This window comes from Paroedura picta, chromosome 8, assembly GCF_049243985.1.
Source record: "Paroedura picta isolate Pp20150507F chromosome 8, Ppicta_v3.0, whole genome shotgun sequence".
Classification (NCBI taxonomy): domain Eukaryota; kingdom Metazoa; phylum Chordata; class Lepidosauria; order Squamata; family Gekkonidae; genus Paroedura; species Paroedura picta.
In genome coordinates this window covers 33,028,778-33,042,860 of record NC_135376.1, presented here as the reverse complement: position 1 = coordinate 33,042,860, position 14,083 = coordinate 33,028,778, and positions in this window count along the sequence as shown.

Sequence of the window (14,083 nt, the reverse complement as noted above, 5' to 3'; positions counted from 1 at the left end):
TTCACTCTAGAAGAGCTTGGGAAACTGCCATCTGCAGAACAAGCTGGAGACAGATACAACAATTAAAAGGTACTTTATCCCAAAAGTATAACCCTCAGCTTGTGGTATCCTCAGTCAGGTATATAGAAAGAAAGCTGATTTTTTTTCTTTTGTCCTTTTAAAAAGCCTGAGTTGGGTAGCTTAATATTGGTGCTGAAGCTAGATGAAGAAATAAAAATCCACCCAAGAGTTGGTTTCAATTGGAACTACATTTGCAGGTATAATTCTTTACCACCTGGTTAGTGGAGAAATCGTAAGGGATACACTTCTTGTACCATGGATTCTAATTCTAAATCTGATCTCAGAACTATGGATCAAAACATCTACACAATGAGACCAAGGTCAGATAAGTGAGATATTTCTGGAAATCCAATGAACTCCCAGATGCGTGGCAAAATAATTTTATGGGGTCTAGAGGATGACGATAATCAGAGAAAGAGGCAGGGAAAGGGGAGATGCTAAAGAGGTTATAAAGAGAAGGGAAGAAAGGAAAGTTGAGAAAGCACGAGACAACTAATATGCCAATAGAACTTCCCCCTCCCCACATGTCCTTGCTGGTTTCTTACTAGACCTTCATAATTTTAAACAGATAAGAAAAAGCAGCCACCTTGTCTAGATTATTAAGAATACCAGAGCAACACCTTTCTAAGCCCACTGACTTCAATAGACTTAAAAAAATGTAAGTCTGCAACCCTAAGCACACTTACTAGGGAGTAAATTGTACAATTTGGGCTGATCCTGCATTGAGCAGGGGGTTGGACTAGATGGCCTGTATGGCCCCTTCCAACTCTATGATTCTATGGTTCAATTATTGCACAATTCTTACTTTAAACCAAACAGAGAGGCATGAATTGCTGTGTGTGTGAACAAGTTCCAACAACACATCTCTTCCTTCAGGAGCTAGTGGCAACAATACACAACTCTCAAACAGATATGCTAATCGGTTTGGCAGAATGTCTTTAGAATAAAAAGTTTGTTAGAGGTTTATGTCACAGTCCCAAACTCTGTAGGGTTCCACTGTGCATACAAAGTGATATGCAGGTAGACTGCACCACTAACTTTAGGATAATTCTGTGAAATATGCTATACACATCACTTGCAAGTGGACAGTAGAGGCTGAGTTGTCATAGCACTCTGTGTGCTGATGTCCTACTACTATGATAGGTTACAAAGGTTCTTGTACCTATTCTTCATCGTATACTATGACAGAATCTTCCGACCTTTGAAAAAACACCTTAGTGTTTCATCAGAGCACTTTTGTCTACTGCAGTGACACTTAGTGGCTCAGGCACCACATATAATTCTTTTGATACATCACCTATGGCTCTTCTGAGAAGCATTCTTCAATTTCAGAAAAGCATGTCAGATCCTTCTCCAGTGGGACTTATGGCTGGCAGTTGTTTTTCACCTTGAAACAGCCACTACTGGAAGTGTTTTGATCCATAGTTCTGAGATCAGTGAGCCTTCCTGAAGTGCAGGCTTCTTGCCAGGGATAGAAACAAACAAGTCTTGTTGGGTTGATAGGAACTGAGAATGCAGCTCTCTGCAGGAATTTGAGAGAGTACCACCAATCTATTAGAACTACCAAGGCCAGTGACAATCTGGGCAATGGTGAGAACTGCAGATTTGGGAGTCAGACAAAGGTGAACAGTTTTGGTTCAATTGCCAGAAATAGGTTTCTACCTATACAACAACAAGCCATTGCTTCTGCCACTGTAGCCATCTTATACAGCCATCATACCAAAAGACACACAAAGATTTCAGAGAGATGAAAGTGCCCACCCGCTCATTGCCACTCAACAATCCTTCTCAAGTTCAATGAATTAAGGATGCAAAACTGCTTAGGAAGATGCTGAGTTCTGATGTCTTTTTGATCCTAATTTTTTTTAAATATTATGTGATAGATTGTTCCACTAACTATTGCTCTAGGTGTATTTTAGCAGATGATTTCTTCTTGTCTATAGATTCTGTCACTGTGTAATTAGTCTGAGCCAGAGAGCAGAGGAAAAGCCACAAGGAAACAGCTATGGTTATTGATGACATTCTCATTTATTTAGTAGACAGAATTTAGATTGGGAAATTATTATCTGGATTTGTCTGCCTCCAATGAATCACATTATCTGTGTTCTACCTTCAGCAATAGATCTGCTGTTAGCCTCAGTGTGATATTGTTTTTTGTTTCATTCAGCTTAGTTTATTCCCAACTAAATGTCTACCATAAAAAAGAAGAAGTATGTCCATATCTCTCTGGTGTCAGATTACCCATTCTTGATCCTGATCCTGACAATTCCTCACTTACAAATCAGAAAATGAAATGGATTTGATGTCTTCTACATTTACTTGACAAGAATTCCAGTTTTTTCATGAGAATTTAAGAATTTCAAATTCTTAAGGTTAGATTCAGATTCAAGTCTTGGACTCAATTCTCAGTAGACTTGTTTGGGTTGCTCTATTATGGTAAGTTTCTTATCTATATTAAGCTGAGAGTGAGAACCATTTTCCTTGACTTGGATGGCCCAGGCTACTCCAGTGTTATCAGATTTCAGCAATTAAGCAGAGTAGTCCTCGTTAATATTTGAATGGGAGACCACAAAGGAAACCCATACATTGTTGCATGGAGACAACCAATGGCAAACCACCTCTATACATCTCTTGTCTTATTCTAGCATAAGCTTTTATCCATTGATTTACTCTAGAATAAAAATTTAGTCCTTAACGTACCACAAGACTCCTGTTTATTTTAACTACATCAAATCAACAAGGCTTTTCCTTTGGAATTGTGCCAGAGTTGCTTTCTGTCATTGTATCAAGGAGAAATCAGAAAGAACTACCATTGCCATTGTCCCTTGCCAAACTCCATGGTAAACAAGTAAGGCCTTCTTCCGAAAGCAGGTCATCCTTGTTTGTCCACCTGATCTCTTCTGAGTAGGCAAAGTACTGATGGAGAAAACAAGTCCTGCTTTCAAAGCTAGCTGTAGGTTTTGACGAGGATTGAAATAGGAGAGCATTAGCACAAGTGATGGCTGCTTTTCTCTTCAGGATCAGGACAAAATAGAGACAATAACCAATTTGTCTCTGAAAGCTTTTCTACAATTGAGTAGATGTTTAGTTTTGTGTTTCAGAAGTTATATTAATCAAAGTTAAGTCTACTCAAATATGGTAGGACCTGTAATACTACTCTTTAATTTTGACTTTTGCTCACATTTTGGACTGCTTTTCCAGAAGACCCAAAATCAGAGCCTTATTTTACAAATACGTTTTCCATTTATATTGGAAAATGCTATTTCAAGTTCTCACATTGATCAATTATGCATGGGCCAGGAAAGGCCTGCATGCCAGTGGAGCTAATCCCAACTTATACATGATGCCAACACCGTCCAGGCCCCCTCCCAGCCCTGGCCTGCTTTTCCTGTCTTGTGGCGGCCAGCACAGGCCTGGCTGTGGCAGGCCCAGGCAGGGACACAAAATGTCCCGTTAGGCTTCGTGGAGCTACAGAGCCAAACAAGGCATTGACCAAGTAACAGGTGCTGAATCGTGGAAATTTGGTTGATGTCATTTACTTGGATTTTAGTAAAGCTTTTGATAAGGTTTACCATGATATTCTGATGGATAAATTGAAGGACTGCAGTCTGGATTTTCAGATAGTTAGGTGGATAGGGAATTAGAGAACCACACTCAAAGAGTTGTTGTCAATGGTGTTTCATCAGACTGAAGGGAAGTGAGTAGCGGGGTACCTCAGGGCTTGGTGTTCGGTCCGGTACTTTTTAACATATTTATTAATGATCGAGATGAGGGGGTGAAAGGACTACTCATCAGGTTTGCAGATGACATAAAATTTGGAGGACTGACAAATACTCCAGAAGATAGAGACAGAGTTCAACGAGATCTGAACACAATGGAAAAATGGGCAAATGAGAACAAGATGCAATTTAATAAAGATAAGTTCTGCATCTGGGTCAGAAAAATGAAAAGCATGCCTACTGGATGGGGGTTACGCTTCTAGGTAACACTGTGTGTGAATGAGACCTTGGGGTACTTGTGGATTGTAAACTAAACATGAGCAGGCAGTGTGATGCAGTGGTAAAAAAGGCGAATGCCATTTTGGGCTGTATCAACAGGGGCATCACATCAAAATCACAAGATGTCATAGTCCCATTGTATACGGTAGCGATCCCCAACCTGTGGGCTGCGGACCACATGTGGTCCTTCGACTAATTGGAGGTGGGCCCCGAAGGACACCTTCTTTCCCCCCCCCGGCCCTTTACTTCATCCCCCCCAGCCCTTTACAACACACTTCATTGTTGTGGCGTGTCTGTATCTTATTTTGAAGGGATGTTTAAACATTACCATAGCAATCAGAGAGCGTTAGGGCAGTGGTTGAGAGTAGAGGAGTAAACTACCCCCCCACCGGGCCTCAGTAAAAGGCGTTGAGTGGTCCCCGGTGAGTGATTCCCAGCGTTGAGTGGTCCCCGATGATAAAAAGGTTGGGGACCACTGGTATACGGCACTGGTCAGACCACACCTGGAGCACTGTGTGCAGTTCTGGAGGCCTCATTTCAAGAAGGACATAGATAAAATTGAAAGGGTACAGAGAAGAGCGACGAGGATGATCTGGGGCCAAGGGACCAAGCCCTATGAAGATAGGTTGAGGGACTTGGGAATGTTCAGCCTGGAGAAAAGGAGGTTGAGAGGGGACATGATAGCCCTTTTTAAGTATTTGAAAGGTTGTCATTTGGAGGAGGGAAGTATGCTGTTCCCATTGTCTGCAGAGGAAAGGATATGCAGTAATGGGTTTAAACTACAAGTACAACGATATAGGCTAGATCTCAGGAAAAAATTTTTTCACAGTCAGAGTAGTTCAGCAGTGGAATAGGCTGCCTAAGGAGGTGGTGAGCTCCCCTTCACTGGCAGTCTTCAAGCAAATGTTGGATACACACTTTTGTTGGATGCTTTAGGATGCTTTGGGCTGATCCTCCATTGAGGAGGGGGTTGAACTAGATGGCCTGTATGGCCCCTTCCAACTCTATGATTCTATGATTCTATGATTCTAATTTCATAAAGAACTAAACGAATCTGTGAATCTTTGAATGAAATATTAACAAAAATTTTATTTGAATAAGTTTAAGTCAAAGGACCAAGTAGTGGCATAATTACTGAGAATTCTTTTCAACATCCAGTTCTTTCAGCCATAGAAATATAAACTATAGTATTTGCCTGGGGAAATAAATGCAAAATGTAATACACATTTTCAAAAACCATCCATAGTTAATTTATAGTTAATCTAGTGAAGTCAACAATATGTAAAACATGTATGGAGTATACTATAAAATACCCAGATAAAATTAGTCAAAGATTAAAGAAGATTATTTCAAGTTTTTTAACACGAAAGCGGTACATTTTTAAAAAATTAAACTTTTTAAAAATGATCTTAATTAGGATAAATGTATTAGATTAAAAACTCATCAAATTATTTGATTTGCACCTGTAACTAAAGCATGCTTCTATCTTTTATTGTTTCCTATCTCTTGGACTACTTGATTTTAGGATTCAATTGAAATTAGATTCCTAAAAATGTAAAATGCAGTCAGTTCAGAATCAATTGCATATTATGCTGCTACTTAATCTACTTATTATCCACATTCAAGTGAATATTTCTATGTCTTTTTATTCAAAAAAGTGAATTTCCTATTCCTTTACAGACTTTAGCTTGATGTTGGGTCTTCACTGTCAGTGAATGATATCAACAATGTCTATTATCTTTCTCTGCTTTCTCTCTTCTCTTCTTCAAATGCATATCTGTAGATGACTGTAACAAGAATTTTGGCATTTCAGTAATGAATGTTCTGAGTGACACAAAAATTTAGAAGATCAACTTCAGATACATTAAAAAGCTATTAATTGAAGCCTGATCTTGAAAATGCATGTAGCAAAGAGGATGCGTAGAACATCCTGTATGTGGTAAGGTGGGGAATGTGGGTCAAATTCATCCTTTCTCTGATATATTGGCATATACTGCTGCTTTAAGGTCAGCTCTCAGAAATCCTTTAGCAATGAAGAATTGTAAGATGAATGGGATGAAGTTCTATTTGTCTGGAGTCTGTTGAAAGCTTCCTGTTATTGCTTAGTGTTCCATATATAATATCTGTGCTTATTTGACAAAAGAGCAAAGGGGTAGCCATGTTAGTCTGTCATAACAAATTAAAGCAAAAATTAGTGTCAGATCAGAAAAGTCCCAGGTGTCATCCCTACCCGGTAATGCAACCCTTTCCCCTTGCTTGTGGGGTTTAACAATTTCTTTCTTGGTAACTTATCACCAACAAATCTGTAAAAATATCTCCTGAATGATAGCCTTGTACATCCAGGACTGGACAGGAGCCAAGACCTATCTTTTCTTGTTATTCTCCTTAGGAGGGTGCAAACAATTAACTCAGCCCCTGTAGCTCTGCCTTTAAGAGTCACTATGGCACAGAAAATCTGACAAAGTCATGGGACTTGTATCAATATCCACAGACTCTTTGAAAGCTTTATCACTGTTGCTACAATCTGAATGTCACCACTACATCACCAGACAATGGAGAATGGAAACCCATTTTACAGTGAATTATAGATAAATCCAAACCAGTGGGGTCTAAACCAACTCCAAGTACTTATAACTGCAGCCATGGTCACTATTCCCATCACTCTATTCTCCTTCCGAATTACACCCTCAGGACAATTTGTTTTCCAGTACCCTGAGAACTGGCCACATTGAATAAGCAGATTCCAAAGGTTCTCCCTACCTTCTGGCCTGAATCAGTAGCCAGGGGCAGAAAAGTGCTGCATACAATGCAGTCAGTATAGAAGCAAGGAAAATCATTTTACCTTTAAAAATACTAATGGAAGCCCCACTGAAAAAGTTACAGTCTGAGAAGTACTCCCAGCTCTTTCTGTCTTCCTCTAGTCCTTTTCTTCTCACCCAGTCCCTTTCCTTTTCATCGAGTCATGTCTGGGCTGCTCAACTGGGTAGGAAAGGAAAGGAAATTAACTAGGTGAAACCAATGGCCATGAAATTTCTTCCTTTCAGTAGCTAAGTAGCAAGCCTAAGTCCAACCAGACATATATGACGGGTGTCTCTATTAATGTAGGTTCACTTTAAACAGGCCACTCCATCAAACCACCATTTCCTTGACTCTAAATCTGGAATAACAGCCAATAAAAGACAAATGGTAATGTGCTTTGTACATTTAACATTGTCACCAAATTTGGTAAATAATCGATAGCTACTGTTTGTGCCCAACAAACAAAAAATAATGTATTACTCTTTCATATACTTAAGTGAATCAATTTTGGCCTGTAAACTGAGGACTCTTGAACTGCATTTCACTTTCAACACTAGAACTTGCATCGACTCCATTCCTTTAACAGAAAGACCAGAATGCACTTTTTATTTCTATATTCACCAAAAATTAGTAAAGATTTTGAATGAGAACCCTCAATGTATCAGAATAAGAAGACTGAGAGGACATTTTTTGATACCATTGTGTTAGTTGCAGAATAATCCTGACATTTCCCTTGCTTCTGTGGAGTTCATCTTTCCCTTATTTCACAAGGCTTTTATCTCTTTTCTCACTTTACACACACGCAAACCCATCACTCAAAAGAGTTGACTGCAGGAAGAGATAACCTTCTACTCATACTGAAAGGTGGCACATTGACTATTTGTTCAACTGATTAAAGGAGGATGAATAAACAATTGTATCTGTTAACAAACCCTGATGGTTCTTAACTTGACCTTGTGTGAGTGCCAAGTCTGGGATTGAGGCAAAGCTGATTTAAGTAGATTAAATGGTTACTGCAGGAAAACTCTTTAAAAGGACCAATTGGAATAGATTCTCTTAAATGAAGTTATATTTTACTTCATAAAGAATGGTCTCTTGGCATATGTTGTTTTCAATTTGGAGCTGTAGTCCAGCAATTTAGACACAATGATGGTGTTCACATAATTTTAGGTGTCTGATAAAAATATTACAAAGAATGGAAATGAAAGCTCCCTGCTGTAGGTGTTTACTTTTTACGGAAAGCCAGGGAGGGAAACATCCACTACATGCTGTTTTGACTGTTAGGTTCCATATTATGCCCTAAAATATTATGTTTTTGCAAAATATATTTAGCATAATTTTCAGCCTGGTCATGTAGGGGGAATGTTCACACATTTCTTTGACTGATAATATACAACAATGTACAACAAAGCAATAACATTGTTATTTAAATTTTTATACTATGAAATATGAAAGCAAAAATATAGTTTCCTATATTGATTTTGTATATCACATGAAACTTGCAAAATAGACTATATGGGCAGTTCCTCCAATGGTCAGAATGGCAGGAAAATGCATTGAGGATTTCTTAACATTTCAAATATTTCCATTGAACCAAAGGGTAGATATTTAAAAGCAAGTATATTGGCACATATACACTGAAAATACATTCAGCTTAGTTATCCACAGTCAACACAAGTCTAGGATCCTATTCAAAGGTACAGCCAGGAAAACTTGCAGTCCTTATGTACATTTCTATGTATGAAGGAGGATGCAGAGAAAGCAGAAAGGCTCAGCACCTATTTTACATCTGTTTTTTCCCCACAGGTCAAAGGGTTTAGGCACATCTAGAGATGGCAGTAGCCAAGAAATAGTGTCTGGGTGGCAGGTTGACCGTTTATGCACTGGGAACTTCACTGCCCTAGCTCCTGTGCAGGAGCACAAATCGGGGGTGGATGAGGCACACCAGGCCAAATGCTCCCCCATGTGGATGCAGGAAGAAATGAGGCAACCTGCCACAACTAAAACTCTAGCCTGCAGCCCGGCATAGAACCTCCAGTGCATAAACGATCATTGACATGGACAGAGAAGTTGCTGAGAGGCATTTAGCTGCACTGGATGAGTTCAAATCTCCTGGGCCAGATGAAATGCACCCAAGAGTGCTCAAAGAACTTTCTGGAGAACTTGCACAACCCTTGTCCATCATCTTTGGGACCTCTTTAAGGACTGGAGATGTCCTGGAGGACTGGAAGAGAGCAAACATTATTCCGAACTTCAAAAAAGGGAGGAAGGATAACCTGGGAAATTACAGACCAGTGAGTCTGACCTCTGTTGTGGGTAAGATAATGGAGCAGATATTAAAGGGAGAGATCTGAAAACATCTGGAGGACAATTTGGTGATCCAAGGAAGTCAGCATGGATTTGTCTCCAACAGGTCCTGCCAGACCAACCTGGTTTCCTTTTTTGACCAAGTAACAGGTTTGCTGGATCATGGAAATTCAGTTGATGTCGTTTACTTGGATTTTAGTAAAGCTTTTGATAAGGTTCCCCATGATGTTCTGATGGATAAATTGAAGGAATACAATCTGGATTTTCAGATAGTTAGGTGGATAAGTGCTATCTTCCTTCATTGCCACTTCAATCAGGTGCCTTCCAAACAATTGGTGCACTCCAGAGATGATTCTGCACTTACTTTGTTTTTTTCCATTTTTCCATTGTGAATCCTGCTGAATTCAGATCAATTTGAACTTGGGTCTTCCTTTATCCCCCCCTCCCAATTGTAACAGAAAGTGTTCTGCACTTGATTGGGGAAGCTCAGGGCGGGGAGGGGAGCGGAGCAAGAGTCTCTTTTCTTGAACGGGGGAGGGGGGATTGGAGACAGCAGAGGAGGGGAAAATAAATCCAAGAGGCAAATCTCTGCTAAGAGAAGTTAGAGCTTCTGGAATGCAGGCACTTTAAGACAAGGAGGGAAGCAACCAGAAAGTATTTGAACTGTCACCCTGGCCAATCAGTGAAAATCAGGAAAGACTGTTTTGCTATGAGGCAGAGATAAGTTGCAAATTCACAAAAAGGAGAAATCTGCATACTTACTGATGGTGATTTTTCAAATATCAAGGCTTATATCCACTTATGGAAATTGCGGGGGGAAAGGTAAGGACACTGTGGATCAATCATGCATGTTGCAGAGGGAAAATTTAAAGCACCTAAAATCAAAATGGAAATCAATTTCAGTGTAGACAGGAGGGATTTATTGAAGCTGGGAGTGGGTAAAAAGCCCTGTGCAGACTAGGAGTGGGTAAAAAGCCCTGTACAAAAGAAGTCCCCTTCCACCAGGGCATCAGGACCAGGGAACCATTGAGAAGGGATACTTGCTGGCTCCCAGAGTCCCCCACCACTGTGGAGCACAAGGAGGAAGAGCTCTTTGCACCCTGTGGCCGTGGCACTGGGGCCAGGGAGATGGCCAGCACCTCTCCTGCTGGAGAGGGACACTGCCTGGCTCCAATAGTCCCTTGCTGCCATGGAGTGCAGGGAAAAAGCTCTCTGCACCCTGTGGCAGTGGCGCAAGGGACCAAGGAGCTGGAAAATGCCTCTCCTGCTGGGGAGGGATGATGTCCAGCTGCCAAAGTCCCCCTTCATTGTGGAATGCAGGAAGAAAGCTCTATGCAACCCATGGCAGGTTCACCAGGGCCAGGAAGCCAGGCAGTGCCTCTCCCAGTGGGGAGGGATGCTGCCCTGCTCTCAGTGCTCCCCTCCGGTGTGGAGCATAGACAGAAAGCTCTCTGCATATTGTAATGGCAGCGCCAGAGCCAGGGAGCTGGGTAGCACCTCTCCAGCTGGGGAGGGATGCTGCCCAACTCCCAGAGTCCCCTGCCACTGCATCCCCCACCGGCTCCCTTTAAATCCTTCCCCCTAAGCCCCTGCCTGGTACATACCTGATCGCACCGGGCTTCCCTTCTATAAAATAGCTACTAGGAGGCTGATCAGTTTTGTCTAAGCAATCATGTCATTTTGTGCTCAGGAACATTTGTAATTCAAGGAACAGCAGAAAATCAGTCTTTCCCCCTGAATTGAAGAAGATGGACTGTGACTTCTATGACTTCATAGTGAAATACTAAAGGATTAATGTAGTTATGCCTAAGGCTCTTGCAAAGGTTAAAGTCTGGGAAAACTTGGGTCAGCAGCCCTTTTAAGGAATACGTAAGCAAGGATCAGATATAAGCAAAGATAATATGTGTTGCAGGTCCCCCCTCCCTTCCATAATTCTTCTTATCATAGCTGAAGACACTGAAATCACTTGTTTGCAGTTTGTATCTCAACTTTAACTGTACATTAATGCTTTCAGACATGTGTCTGTGTAGCAAGCATTGCCATACAGAAAGGGAAAGGTCTTACAATACACATGAAAATACTCTCAAAGACATATGTCTCCCTCCCCTCCAGAAACCCACTAAGATCCCTGGACCTGTTTGATTTACTATTGTTTATGTTATATTATTACCGGTTGTATCAGTTAATAAAATGAATGTTATAGTTATTGTATTTTTGGTTCTATGTATTGTTTCAGTTTTGTGTAAACTGCCCTGAGCTTTCAGGGAGGGCGGTCTATAAATATGAATGAATGAATGAATGAATGAATGAATGAATGAATGAATGAATGAATGAATAAATAAATAAATGTTGACCTTTGACAGCTTTCTGTTTCAGATTTGTATCTGACTAGTCACAACTATTTCATGGAGGTATGCCTCTAGCTGATTTCCAGCTAGTTTCATCCATATCATTAAAGAAAAATTGTTTCAATGTTACTTTTTAAATACCTGTAGAAACTGTTGAAATGTAGTTGATTTACAATAGTACATTACTTGGCCATGAATACTTAGACATGTAAACTGAACATGCATATAAATTATCAGTATCTACCAAGAACAGGTATCTGTGCGGCTATAAAGCTAAAAAATATCTATTCTGCAGACACAAATATACTGATTAGCCTCGGAGCCCTATATCTCTAGAAGCTGTGTCATTAAAATTGATAATCATATTAATTAACTGGAATAAAATGCCATTTCATAGGAAGACATCTGGGTCTCCTAAGAAAGCTATCAAAACTTTTAATCAAAGTCTTGTCTTGTGACTCCATGAGATTTCCTGGCACCCTGGCCAAAATGAACCACTGGTCTTTGTGGGATAAAAATTTCACATTTCACCCCCCCCCCCCCAAGAACATCTTCTATGCTTCTAGGTAACACTGTGTGTGACCTTGGGGTACTTGTGGATTGTAAGCTAAACATGAGCAGGCAGTGTGATGCAGCGGTAAAAAAGGCAAATGTCATTTTGGGCTGTATCAACACGGGCATCCCGTATGCAGATGGCACTCCCTACCAACTGGCTCCTTACTGGTCATAAACCACAGCTGTGACAATTGAACAAAACCATAACAACATAATTAAAACAGAAAAACTAGGGTGGTGGGAAGGGTAGCTGTCCAGGCAGCCATAAGGTGGAGAGGGCGGAAGACCTTGTGTGCAGCCTTAAATAGGCATGTGCACTGCCCACTCCTCGTGATGCGGGTCGCTGTGGTGCCCGCCGCCCCAACAGGATGTCGCCCCTCATTGGGCGCTGCCACAGCATCAAAGGGTGGCCGAGGTAAGTCCCGTCCTTTTTCTTCTCACAACAACCCTGTAAGGTAAGTCTGGCTGAGAGTATGTTGCCCAGCAACCTTCCATGGCAGACTGAGGATCTCAGTAAGAGACACATGAAGCAATTTCCCCATGTCTTTCAGTTTTGACCTTGAAACTGCCACAATTATCCTGAAGCTGGTGGCCAGTCTTGAGTCTCCTAGCTTCATTCACTGATGTGATGTCTGCAAGTGTGGTAAATTTGTTAAAGGTTTGGTCTAAGATCTGGGAAACCAAGAATATCTTTGAACTAAAGACAATGTACAAATTGCAAATGTTGTTCAGTAAACTCTACTTTAGAATAATTAACTCCTTCTTTGATTTCCCTTCATCTTGAAAGAAAAGAAAACAAAGAGATTTTTAAGAGCTCCCTGGTCACCTATTTTCCTGTTATTGGAACTGCTGTGGTCATTCAAGCAAACAATTGATTTCTTGATAAGTAATTAAACACTCACTGAACAGGATAAATTTATAACTGAGAGCTATTAAAAGCAAATTATTGATACTCTATCATCTCTAATGCTTCATCTCTAATCTTCAGAGTCAGTTTTGTGTGTTTTCTTTAAGATGTTAGCCAGCCAGCTTGGCGTAGTGGTTTAGAGCAGTGATTTCTAATCTCTCGAGCTGGTTTTGATTCCCCACTTCTCCACATGCAGCCAGCTGTGTGACCTTAGGCTCCTCACAGCCCTGATAGTGCTGCCGTCACAGAGCAGTAATATCAGCGATCTCTCAGTTCCACCTACCTCAGAGGGTGCCTGTAGTGAGGAGAAAGGTGATTGTAAGCTATTGTGAGACTCTTTTAGGTAGAGAAAAGTGGGGTATAAAAATCAACTGTTCTTCATATATGTAGATGCTGCTTTTATGGCCCTTTAACATATTGCAAGTCAGACAAGCATGAATGTTAGTGCCATAAAGACCACTTCTGAATGGGTGGAAAAGGCCTGGCTGGTGTCCGTATGGCAGTGGGGTTAATCCCCGCAACCATACAACACCAGCACTGTTCCATCCCCATCCCAGGCTGGGCATGTTGTAGGCACTCCATTGCCCCTCAGCAAGGGAACAGATGTTTCTTCATTCCCTGGTGGGGGGCAATGGGGCCTAGCCAGCTTCAGGCCACTCCTACAGTATCCTGGACAGGACAGAAAATGTCCCACTCAGCTCTGCCATGCTTCATGGGCTGAATGGAGCATTTTTAAAATTTGCACAAAGGTGCAATCCCACCTTCATGCAAGTAACCTCCCTGACTCCCTCTATGCAGGGGGATGCAGAAATACCCCCTATGCATTGTGGGGATGCAGAAATCCCAGGCGGATGGTGTGTGTCATGGAAATAGGTCCCCCATGGGGACACAGGAAGCAGTGGGGCATCCTGCTCTGCTGCAACACACAAGTGGCAGCCAGGAGTGGTGCTGCTGATGTGGAATCAGTAAAAATGAGACATGGAGACTGTCCATCACTTCACAGAAACAGCATGTTTATACTTTCAGTCTGCACAAGGTATTGAGATAATTATGAAGGAACTTTTTTTAAGCTTTCAAGAAAATTGTTATTGCTTTAGTTTGAGAACATC